We start from the raw sequence: 13,294 nt of genomic DNA, 5'->3' as shown, positions 1-13,294 counted from the left end.
TCCCTCGGGACCACCACCGGTATGATCATTGAATGTTCGCCTAAAAACGACTCGTTTTTAGCGTCGCTATCCCGCACACACACACACACAATGTAGCCCGGTGTGGATTTCTAGGATATTGCACTCTGGGTCAGCCAGTTATAAAATATGTATTTATTTTATTCTGTATCTATCTATATGCATGTGATTTATTTGATTATGTTGACGATGTAGCCTATGAATTTGTTGACTTGTAGATCTGGGGGGGGGGTTTTGGGGGGGGGGGTGGTCATTTCATGACAAATGTTTTGATACAGTTATGGGTCGACATGAGGCCATGTCAACAAAGATTTTTGTAGATCAGTTTTTTTTTGGGGGGGAGGCATACTTCAAAGGGAAGAGACATGGTCAACAAATGTTTTGATGCTGTTGTGGGTCGACATGAGGACATGTCAACAATGATTTTCAAATCCCTTTGATGGCTTTAGTTTTTGGGGTTGAGGCCAGGTGCACCGAGGCCCCCACCATCATAATAAAATTCATCAAAGGGGACTAAGGTCACCTTATGTCCATCAACATCAACAGTGTTTGATCTTGTTTACTTTCAGACGACGAATATGTGTCGGATGGTGCAGAGTCGTCATCTCACCATAGACAGTCTGCTAGTTGTAGGAGAGGTAAGACTTGAGTCTGTTTCAAACATTTTCGGTATGTAACTCTTGTGTGTACAAATGGAACCAGTGAAATCAGTGTCTAACTTCTTGGTTCGTTTGTTTTTATAGATGGCATTTTCTTCATAACGGGTCCATTTGGTTCCATTCTAAATGACCATTACAGTACAATGTTATTTCTGCCAGTAATGTCACACACACAATGATATGTTGTGCCATGTTGTACTTATTTGCATTCAGATTTACCACAGTAATACAAAATGGCTAAAACCCCACTCTGCAATGATAAATGTCATTCATTCTAAGTTCCACAAAGTAATGCACCACCACATGCTGGCAGTGAAGATCATTGTACATCGTATTTACCAAACTATTTGATGTTTTACTTTGATTTCAGACATGATGGATTTGGAGGAAGCAGGGCCATCGCGTTCAACCGCAGTACCACCTGTCGGCCGTGAAAGAGGTAAGACCGTTTTCACAGCTGGTACCACACAACATGATTTTGACAACACATTTTGTTTCAAACATTTTCTGTTGACTGTTGGTTTTTATAGATGGCATTTTCTTCATAACGGGTCCATTTGGTTCCATTCTAAATGACCATTACAGTACAATGTTATTTCTGCCAGTAATGTCACACACACAATGATATGTTGTGCCATGTAGTACTTATTTGCATTCAGATTTACCACAGTAATACAAAATGGCTAAAACCCCACTCTGCAATGATAAATGTCATTCATTCTAAGTTCCACAAAGTAATGCACCACCACATGCTGGCAGTGAAGATCATTGTACATCGTATTTACCAAACTATTTGATGTTTTACTTTGATTTCAGACATGATGGATTTGGAGGAAGCAGGGTCATCGCGTTCAACCGCAGTACCACCTGTCGGCCGTAAAAGAGGTAAGACCGTTTTCACAGCTGTACCACACATGATTTTGACAACACATTTTGATTCAGTTTTAGTCATAGTCTGTTGAATAAAATTCCATTTAGTTTTAGTCATATTTTCATATAAATATATCCTATGGCTGTCTCTCTGTATTCTATGATCCTATAGTTCACAGAGACACTACACTGTCTCTCTGTATTCTTCAATGATTCTATAGTTTACTGAGACACTACACATGTATTCAAAAGTAACTGTTTTTGACATAGGCTTCCATTTGACAACAATATTATTGATATGTATGATTTGATGATCAGTCTTTCTGGGGGTTGACTTGGCGTTGTGTTCCATCCCGCTAAATCCTGTTTTGGATTGGAAGATCTTATTTTGACCACAACACCCAGTCCCCCATAACTCTTGAGTGTGTGTGCAAATGGAACCAAATGGTCCATTTGGTTCCATTTGTACTGTAATGGTAACTTAGGGCTAGCTATTTATGTGTATGTCTAGGTTTTCTTCAGATTAGGACACTGATTTCACTGGTTCCATTTGTACACACAAGAGTTACATACGTTTGCAATTGTATATCTATGATCATTATGATCCTAGTTTACTGGGACACTACACTGTCCCTCTGTATTCTACATGATCCTATAGCCACACAAATAAAAAAGATGTATTTTATGGTAATTGTGTATTTCTGTAATTCACAGGACGTGGTGGTAGGCCCCCAGCTGTAGCGACTGTGTGGAAGGACACCGATTGGGAACCTAGGGCAGACATCCCCTTCACCGCTAGTCCAGGTCCTCGAAATGCTGCAGCTGAGTTGCAGTCGACCATTCCTGTGGACTTTCTGGCGCTTTTCCTCACTGATGAGCTGCTAGGGATGATCGTTGAGCAAACTAACATTTATGCTCTAGCGTTCATCCAGGCCAGGTCTGATGAAGAAGTGGCGCAGCATCCACATAGCAGAGTGAAGCTCTGGAAACCGGTTTCAGTGGGAGAACTGAAAAACTTTTTCGCCCTGTTGTTCCTCACTGGCCTTGTGCGAAAGCCTGATCTAGCGCACTATTGGTCGACCGATGACCCTCTACTCACACCGTTCTTCGGCCAAAACATGCCACGCAACAGGTTCCAGATTATCTGGCGGTTTCTTCACTTCACAAACAATGAGGCTGACGCTGCTGCTGCTGCCGCTGCTGCTGCTGCTGCGGAAGCTGCTGGCGAGGTTGCTGTTGTTGACAGGCTTTGTAAAATCAACCCGGTCTTGCTGTACCTAACGGACAAATTCAAGGAGATGTTTGTTCCAGGTCGCAACATCAGCATCGATGAGGGGATGCTTCTGTGGAGGGGACGCCTAGCATTCCGAGTGTACAACCCACAGAAGCCCACCAAGTATGCAACTACCACGACCCATGGAGGACGAGAAGCCGTCGGCGGTGGCGTCTTTCACCGCTCCCCCGCGACCACCTTCACCACCTGAGGGATCCGCGGAGATAAAGGCGGAGATGAAGGCTCCCAATATCCCCGAGGGATCTGTGGTCGTGCAGCCATCTCTGTCGGCGAAAGACATTTATGCCTTCACGACCACAGAACCCTCGTCGCGACCACCTCCGCCATCGGAGGGATCCGAGGAGGCGAAGACTGTCCCCGAGGGATCTGAGGAGACATCGGTGTCTTCGACCGTCCCCCGGCGCCGTCGGCGACCGGCACCGGCACTGAGGGCTACAAAGCAACCACCTCCGCCACCACCGGAACCCGAGGGATCTGCGGTCGTGAAGCCATCTCTGTCGGTGAAAGACAATTATGCCTTCACGACCACAGAACCCTCGTGGCGACCACCTCCACCCCTACCACCTCCCCCACCACCTGTGGCGGTATCTGAGGCTGAGCCTGAGGACACGAACCCACCGGTACCAGACATCGATCCCGGGCACGGGTTGCGTCGTAGCGGCAGACAGAGAACCGCGTCGTATCGCCCAGACCCAGATACTACTGACGGTGAAGAGAGCTCCGATTCGGACTGCTCTGGCAGCTGGGAGCCAAGCCCAAGGAAAAGATGTCTTGATCCGTTTACCAGTGGTAAGAATATATATATATATATATATATATTATTTTTTTTATCATATTTTACCTTTTGGTTGCACTCTGAAAATAGCAGATCTACAAGCTCACAACGCCTCGCGCTGCGACGCGTTGGGAGCTTGTAAATCGGCTATTTTTTGTACCTGATATTTGTATAAAGTCTGTGGGGCACTACTTATCAACCTTATATCGACATATAAAATGGTACCAAACGACTCGTTTTTAGGCGAATATGCCTATTGGAGACCATGTCCTAAACTACTCCCTCGGGACCACCACCGGTATGATCATTGAATGTTCGCCTAAAAACGACTCGTTTTTAGGCGAATATGCCTATTGGAGACCATGTCCTAAACTACTCCCTCGGGACCACCACCGGTATGATCATTGAATGTTCGCCTAAAAACGACTTGTTTTTAGGCGAATATGCCTATTGGAGACCATGTCCTAAACTACTCCCTCGGGACCACCACCGGTATGATCATTGAATGTTCGCCTAAAAACGACTCGTTTTTAGGCGAATATGCCTATTGGAGACCATGTCCTAAACTACTCCCTCGGGACCACCACCGGTATGATCATTGAATGTTCGCCTAAAAACGACTCGTTTTTAGCGTCGCTATCCCGCACACACACACACACACAATGTAGCCCGGTGTGGATTTCTAGGATATTGCACTCTGGGTCAGCCAGTTATAAAATATGTATTTATTTTATTCTGTATCTATCTATATGCATGTGATTTATTTGATTATGTTGACGATGTAGCCTATGAATTTGTTGACTTGTAGATCTGGGGGGGGGGTTTTGGGGGGGGGGTGGTCATTTCATGACAAATGTTTTGATACAGTTATGGGTCGACATGAGGCCATGTCAACAAAGATTTTTGTAGATCAGTTTTTTTTTGGGGGGGAGGCATACTTCAAAGGGAAGAGACATGGTCAACAAATGTTTTGATGCTGTTGTGGGTCGACATGAGGACATGTCAACAATGATTTTCAAATCCCTTTGATGGCTTTAGTTTTTGGGGTTGAGGCCAGGTGTACCGAGGCCCCCACCATCATAATAAAATTCATCAAAGGGGACTAAGGTCACCTTATGTCCATCAACATCAACAGTGTTTGATCTTGTTTACTTTCAGACGACGAATATGTGTCGGATGGTGCAGAGTCGTCATCTCACCATAGACAGTCTGCTAGTTGTAGGAGAGGTAAGACTTGAGTCTGTTTCAAACATTTTCGGTATGTAACTCTTGTGTGTACAAATGGAACCAGTGAAATCAGTGTCTAACTTCTTGGTTCGTTTGTTTTTATAGATGGCATTTTCTTCATAACGGGTCCATTTGGTTCCATTCTAAATGACCATTACAGTACAATGTTATTTCTGCCAGTAATGTCACACACACAATGATATGTTGTGCCATGTTGTACTTATTTGCATTCAGATTTACCACAGTAATACAAAATGGCTAAAACCCCACTCTGCAATGATAAATGTCATTCATTCTAAGTTCCACAAAGTAATGCACCACCACATGCTGGCAGTGAAGATCATTGTACATCGTATTTACCAAACTATTTGATGTTTTACTTTGATTTCAGACATGATGGATTTGGAGGAAGCAGGGCCATCGCGTTCAACCGCAGTACCACCTGTCGGCCGTGAAAGAGGTAAGACCGTTTTCACAGCTGGTACCACACAACATGATTTTGACAACACATTTTGTTTCAAACATTTTCTGTTGACTGTTGGTTTTTATAGATGGCATTTTCTTCATAACGGGTCCATTTGGTTCCATTCTAAATGACCATTACAGTACAATGTTATTTCTGCCAGTAATGTCACACACACAATGATATGTTGTGCCATGTAGTACTTATTTGCATTCAGATTTACCACAGTAATACAAAATGGCTAAAACCCCACTCTGCAATGATAAATGTCATTCATTCTAAGTTCCACAAAGTAATGCACCACCACATGCTGGCAGTGAAGATCATTGTACATCGTATTTACCAAACTATTTGATGTTTTACTTTGATTTCAGACATGATGGATTTGGAGGAAGCAGGGTCATCGCGTTCAACCGCAGTACCACCTGTCGGCCGTAAAAGAGGTAAGACCGTTTTCACAGCTGTACCACACATGATTTTGACAACACATTTTGATTCAGTTTTAGTCATAGTCTGTTGAATAAAATTCCATTTAGTTTTAGTCATATTTTCATATAAATATATCCTATGGCTGTCTCTCTGTATTCTATGATCCTATAGTTCACAGAGACACTACACTGTCTCTCTGTATTCTTCAATGATTCTATAGTTTACTGAGACACTACACATGTATTCAAAAGTAACTGTTTTTGACATAGGCTTCCATTTGACAACAATATTATTGATATGTATGATTTGATGATCAGTCTTTCTGGGGGTTGACTTGGCGTTGTGTTCCATCCCGCTAAATCCTGTTTTGGATTGGAAGATCTTATTTTGACCACAACACCCAGTCCCCCATAACTCTTGAGTGTGTGTGCAAATGGAACCAAATGGTCCATTTGGTTCCATTTGTACTGTAATGGTAACTTAGGGCTAGCTATTTATGTGTATGTCTAGGTTTTCTTCAGATTAGGACACTGATTTCACTGGTTCCATTTGTACACACAAGAGTTACATACGTTTGCAATTGTATATCTATGATCATTATGATCCTAGTTTACTGGGACACTACACTGTCCCTCTGTATTCTACATGATCCTATAGCCACACAAATAAAAAAGATGTATTTTATGGTAATTGTGTATTTCTGTAATTCACAGGACGTGGTGGTAGGCCCCCAGCTGTAGCGACTGTGTGGAAGGACACCGATTGGGAACCTAGGGCAGACATCCCCTTCACCGCTAGTCCAGGTCCTCGAAATGCTGCAGCTGAGTTGCAGTCGACCATTCCTGTGGACTTTCTGGCGCTTTTCCTCACTGATGAGCTGCTAGGGATGATCGTTGAGCAAACTAACATTTATGCTCTAGCGTTCATCCAGGCCAGGTCTGATGAAGAAGTGGCGCAGCATCCACATAGCAGAGTGAAGCTCTGGAAACCGGTTTCAGTGGGAGAACTGAAAAACTTTTTCGCCCTGTTGTTCCTCACTGGCCTTGTGCGAAAGCCTGATCTAGCGCACTATTGGTCGACCGATGACCCTCTACTCACACCGTTCTTCGGCCAAAACATGCCACGCAACAGGTTCCAGATTATCTGGCGGTTTCTTCACTTCACAAACAATGAGGCTGACGCTGCTGCTGCTGCTGCTGCGGAAGCTGCTGGCGAGGTTGCTGTTGTTGACAGGCTTTGTAAAATCAACCCGGTCTTGCTGTACCTAACGGACAAATTCAAGGAGATGTTTGTTCCAGGTCGCAACATCAGCATCGATGAGGGGATGCTTCTGTGGAGGGGACGCCTAGCATTCCGAGTGTACAACCCACAGAAGCCCACCAAGTATGGAATAAAGTCATACATTCTGTGTGATTCTGGAACAGGGTACTGCTACGCAATGAAGCCATATTCTGGACAGTACTCCTCACTAACAGACACAGTCACTTTTCTGTTGCAGGGTCTTACAGGGTACGGTTTTCTTTGTTTATGGACAACTACTATAACTCAGTGGCCCTGTATGAACTCCTCCTTCAGAACAACACGCATGCCTGTGGTACTATGAGGCTCAACAGAGGTGAACCACAAGCCATGAAGGATGTGACGATGTCCAGCCTGAGAGTGGGAGAACGGAAGATGCTTCACAATGGCAAAGTGATGTTATTGGCCTGGCGAGACAAACGCATCGTTCGATTGATCACAACCCAGCACAAGGATGAGATGGGGACCCAGCTTGTGAGGCAGAAACACCACAGAGACAAAGTGCCACAGGAGAAACCAGTTTGTGTCCTGGCATACAATAAGAGCATGAACGCTGTTGATCGGCTAGACCAAAACCTAAGCTACTATCCCTTCATCAGGAAGACAGCCAAGTGGAGCAACAAGTTTGTGGTCTACCTATTCCAGATCAGCATGTATAACGCATTCATACTCCACAAGGCAAGGAATCCAGGTAGCAACTGTAAATGCATGTTCGACTTCATCCTCAGTGTTGTCAAATCTTGGACCGCTGTGAGATATGCCCCAGTGGAAGCAGATTATACCCCCCCACAAGATGTCCCAGCAGACCCGCCTGTCCCCCCCCCGGCCGCCTGTCAGCAGCAACCTCGCCAGCAGCAACCTCGCCAGCAGCAACCTTGCCAGCAGCAACCTCGCCAGCAGCCTCACCAGCAGCCTCATCCTGCACCCCCCCTGCCCCCCCCGCCCCCCCCCTGCCCGCACCCGCCGTCAGGGGCCCCCTCCGCCCCCCCCTGCGTCCTTATGCACCAAGATCGCGCGAACCTCGTGACCGATTGAGTGGCAATATGAAAGTCCATAAGCTTGTCGATGCCCCCCCCACCGCCAAAAAAGAGGGCCCAACAAAATGGTGCAGAGTTTGTAAGAGGAGAGGGACTCTGAGTGAGTCAAGGTTACAGTGCAAAAGCTGTTTGGTACCCCTCCATGCTAAATGCTTCCATGATTACCACACTATGGAGAAGTATTTTTGAATCATTTTGATTGTATTTGTTTGTTTTACTTACTAAAATGCACTTTTGTTTTAGTTTTATTTTGTATTTATTTTTACTCTGATTTACGACGTGAAGCCATCTCTGTCGGTGAAAGACATCTATGCCTTCACGTCTTATATCGATTATGCTCTGAGCCAGCCAACAGTTGGCACATTTATTTTGATTTATGATTAGTACGTGAAGCCATCTCTGTCGGTGAAAGACATCTATGCCTTCACGTCTTATATCGATTATGCTTATGCTAAAATGCACTTTTGTTTTATTTTCATTTTGTATTTATTTTGACTTTGATTTATGATTTATTATGCTCTGAGCCAGCCAACAGTTGGCAGTAAATGTGCTGCTAATGTCTCTCACTGCCCCAGAGGGATCTGAGGACGTGGAGCCATCTCTGTCGGTACAAGACATCTATGCCTTCACGTTCTCAGAACCCTCACGGGGACCACCTCTGCCTCTGAGGAGACATCGATGTGCTGGCCAGGCAAAACACACAATGATGATATATTGTCATTTTGTATATAAAATTTAAAGGTACTTGAAAAAGTTGTACTTGAAAATGTGAAAGCCATATAAAGTGTGTTCAAATGTGTCTGCCTGAGTCGTTTCAAACATTTTCTGTAGACGGTAGACTGTTGGTTTTATATCATAGAAATACAATTGCAAACTACCAGGTATGTAACTCTTGTGTGTACAAATGGAACCAGTGAAAACATTGTCCTAATCTGAAGAAAACCTGGACATAGACATACACATAAATAGCTAGCCCTAAATTAGAATTACAGTACAAATGGAACCAAATGGACAATACGGGTCCATTTGGTTCCATTTGCACACACTCAAGAGTTATGGGGGACTGGGTGTTGTGGTCAAAATAAGGCTGTATAAAAGACTGTTGGTGAAAGCAAGCTATATTCAACTACCAATAGCTAAAGAACAGAGCATGCTAGGAACTCACTTTTTATCATAGATATACAATTGCAAACTTGCAGGTATGTACTCTTGTGTGTACAAATGGAACCAGTGAAATCACTGTCCTAATCTGAAGGAAACCAAATGGACCCTACGGGTCCATTTAGTCAAAATAAGGCTGTATATACTGTAAGACTGTTTCACTCTAAAAAGTCAAACATTTTCTAATTTGATTGTTTTATGTCATAGATGCTATCTGGATCTCAGTGCTGTATGCATGGGATTCACAGAAAGCACGGTGTGTATTGAGGGAGGCCTCACTTACCGTTCATACAGTCTATATGTCTATATATGGTTTCTATCAGGGGTCATCAATGTCTACTGGATTAGATGAATCCAATACAGATGTAAGGATTTAATTTGACCACCAGAGGGATCCACCTAACCTAAATTATAAGAGGACTTCATTTATTCATATAAGAAGAAGTCATTTAGGAGGTTAGGAGGGTCCCCCTCTGGTGGTCAAATTAAATCCTTACATCTCCTAAAACTGTTCCATCTTGAAAGATGAGTCAGCCAAAACCTCTCCCTGTGTGTGTGTGTGTGTGTGTGTGTGTGAAAAATGATAATGGTGTGTAAACAAACTCAAACATTTGGCACATATAATGCCAAGTCTTGAGACACACACACACACACACACACACACACACACACACACACACACACACACAGGCAAAGATTTTATTTGTATTTATTTATTTTTGCACTAATTGCACCATTTATTGATGTTGAACTTGGAATGATTATTTATTTTATCATATAGTAAAAAAAAAAAAAAAGACTGAAAATAGTCACTTCAGTGTTCATGTTCATTCACTTTGGAGTGCAACAGAGCGATAAATGTACAATCTAAAGCATATTTATTTTATAAACAAATATTGTTTACATGACTGATGTCAATGAAGGCGCAAAATATATGTCAAAGACTTTTGAAATCATTTTATGCATCTAAAGTGTGTCCTTTTACTAAAACGGCCATAACTCTGAATCTAAAAAAAAAGGTCTGTTTTTGGTGAAACCAAGCTGTATTCAACTACCTCTAGCTAAAGAACGGAACATGCTATCAACTCACTTTTTTTTTTCAGATGAAAGAAGAGATTCTAAGCTTCGTTTTGAGATATTCCATTTGTTTATAGTCATAACACAAAAAATTATGTGAGTCCTCAAATATGAGTCAGAATGGTCAAAATTCCTGGCACAGGCTGATCCTGTTATAGAAAAACCTCTGGCAGTCAATGTGTTAAGTCTGCTACAGTGGTTATGGCAAGAACACTGTTGAGATGTCTTGTTTCTCTGGTTTTTGTAAAACACCTGTTTAAATGTTTTCTTTACTCAGCAATCCGATTCCCCACTACCCTTTAGAAGAAGAAAAAGAAGTAGCAGTAGTGACATAGTTACTAGATGCACACAATAATTTGAACATTGTCTATCAGTGGTTCTCAAACTTTTTAGTGCCAAGGGCCTCCAAATGTGTGTTTTTGGCCACAGACGACAGACCCCCATCCGAAAATGTTTTGTGCCAGGAACCCCCCAATCTGGGAACCCATCGTCAAAAAAAAGGAAAAACAGCGCCCTCTGCTGTTTTTCACTTTTGCATTTGACTCTGGGGGGGGGGGGGGTTAACTAGACCCATGCTCACTGGAAACCGGGGTTTTGGTCTGCCTTCAGCCTTCCACTTCCAGTGGTGCGCCTATGTTTTCATTCCCACAGACAATATTTCTCCACGGAACACCAACACCACTTCTCCCAAAGAACATGGATCGTTTTGGTTATAAGCCCACTTGTTTCTATGATGAAAGAGCAAGTTAAAATGTTACTAGCTTTCCGTGGTTTTGTCGGCTTCGAGGACGTAAAGCGCGGCCTGCTTCCTGACCTGAAGGCCCGCCCACTTGTAGCCAATGTGGTTCTCAACGGGGCTCCCGACAGATTCAAGCGCAGCTCTGAATCTGTTCTTGAGAGATTAGGGACCCCGAGAAGAGAAGATGTGTGTTAAAAAAATCTAAACGCTTCAATGTCTTTTTTCAAAAATAGCAGATGTACAAGCTCACAGCGCGAAGTGATAATATAAATGTTAATTTCAAAAGTGGATGCATGGGGATCCCCGGAACCCCACTTTGAGAACCACTGGTCTACAGTATATTAGTTCGCGGCAATACAAAAAAAGAGGGGCTTCTGTAATACTCATAACAGAATTAAATTAAACTACTAAAAGCTATATTTCTACATTTTGTATAAGATGGCACATTGTGTGCAAGCTGATGGTGTCGTTTTAATTGTGTTCTTTGAAGGTAGCCTTGTGCCTGCCAGACATTAATGAACATCTTCAAAAGAACACACTTTGATTTCACTCCAGAAAAAGTTACTTGTTGCCAGCCTCACTCCTCCCCGTTTCCACAGCTTACTTTTGTAAGTTAATGAACCACATAGATTTTTGTCCGCCGGCTCAGCGCGCGGAAATGCAGTTAAGATGATTATTGCCAGTAGGAGAGGGTTTAATTAGTTCCTCCAACAAGCACTTGAACCGAGCCTCCAAGGAGGTGCTTCTGCATTTCCGACTGGTTTCTGCACTATTTATGCAGTTTTTAAGAAGTTACTTTCCTTAAACGGGCTGCTTTCCAAACACAACTGCACGCTTAAACCCTGTATACTTTGTTGACTGGAGTCCCCCAGGGGTCTATCCTGGCCTCCTCCGTTTTTCCCCTTTACAGCTAATCTCTTCAAACAAACTCCCCCCACACAAGTCCAGCCCTACCATTTCTAAATGTAACCTTAAGACACCTTTTCTCTCAAACTTTTAGCCCAGTTTGAGGGTGATTGATTGTCTATGTTTTTATAATGACCACTGCATTTAATTAACTTGTAATTCTGCTTGCCTTTTCTAATATGTTCTCTAATTTTAGTATTTATGGCTATTGATGTTTCTAGTTTTAGTTTTTTCTTGGACTCTTGGATTCTTGTACTGTGATCTCGATTTTCTTTCTTGATTTTCAAAGCACTTTGGATCAACTCCTTTTTTTTGTCAACTCCTGTTTTGAAATACAAAATGAAGGTGACTTGACTTCAAAGAAAAAAGCCAATCTACAAGCTCACAACGTGCGGCAATGCGATGCGGGTTGTCCATCGATTGACCGTTGATCGTTAAAAAGATAAGAAGTGGAAAGATAGAGTGGCCATTCTTCTCAGCAGCAGAACAAATCCTACTGATAGAACTCTTCGAAGAGTTCATACGTGTTGTTGTTGTTGTTGTCTGAATTAATCAATAATATAAATGTTAATTTCAAAAGTGGATGCATGGGCAGAACAATGGTTAATATACTCAATGTTAAAAAATAAACTGAAGAAAAAAATCACATTTTCCTGGCACTGGGACGACACAGCCTGAAATAAGTCTGGCAATGAAAGAGTTAACAGACGACGTCACACTGATAAGAACCAGTATGCGTGCAACCAGTATGCGCTCAATGAAACCCATTCTGTCAGGTCTCGCTAGGACGCGCCTCACTAGCCAACACACAAGAGGGAGTTGGGGTGTGCTGAAACCAGTGTACCCCGAAACAACAGGTTGAGAATTGATTGCATGAAACAATCACCTGCGCATCCAGTCTCAATTGGTCTATACGTTACCGGGCTAGCTGACTGAAGAGGCGTGGATATATTTGTTTTTTTATTATTTGCCATGGGAAATGCATTGGGGGGATTAATGTTAATTATGTTGTTTTTATGTTATATCCTTTGTTCAGCATGTATGTTACATAACCTATGTTATATCGTCTCTGTCGGGTGGAAACCTCATTATGTCCGAAACTGTTACTTTTCAGCATTCAAATTCAAAAATAGCAAATAGCTCAAAACTCGGATATGCTACTTTGATGCTTTTGTGTGACGCTGTAATATATCAAGTAGGAAGTTCATTTACGAGAAAAAAAAAACACAAAGATTTTAAGAGATAAGAGGTTTCTGCCCGACAGCAACGATATATATATATATGTAAACCTACTGTATATGTTATATGTTATGTTCTGGGGGTAACATGAGAGATATAGG

At 42.7% G+C, this 13,294-nt stretch overlaps 1 long non-coding RNA gene across 1 annotated transcript; it reads left to right on the top strand.

Moving 5' to 3' along the window:
* The first annotated feature begins 1,511 nt into the window (after positions 1-1,511).
* On the top strand, positions 1,512-6,490 carry LOC308101954. Its single transcript, XR_013934589.1, has 3 exons — positions 1,512-1,562; positions 5,235-5,303; positions 6,449-6,490. It is a non-coding gene; the product is annotated as an uncharacterized lncRNA (long non-coding RNA).
* The last annotated feature ends 6,804 nt before the right edge of the window (positions 6,491-13,294 follow it).

Source organism: Gymnoscopelus braueri, assembly GCF_963280865.1.
Source record: "Gymnoscopelus braueri genome assembly, chromosome: 15".
Taxonomy (NCBI): Eukaryota; Metazoa; Chordata; class Actinopteri; order Myctophiformes; family Myctophidae; genus Gymnoscopelus; species Gymnoscopelus braueri.
The sequence above is the reverse complement of the archived record's forward strand: the minus strand, read 5'-3'. Positions and strand labels throughout refer to the sequence as shown.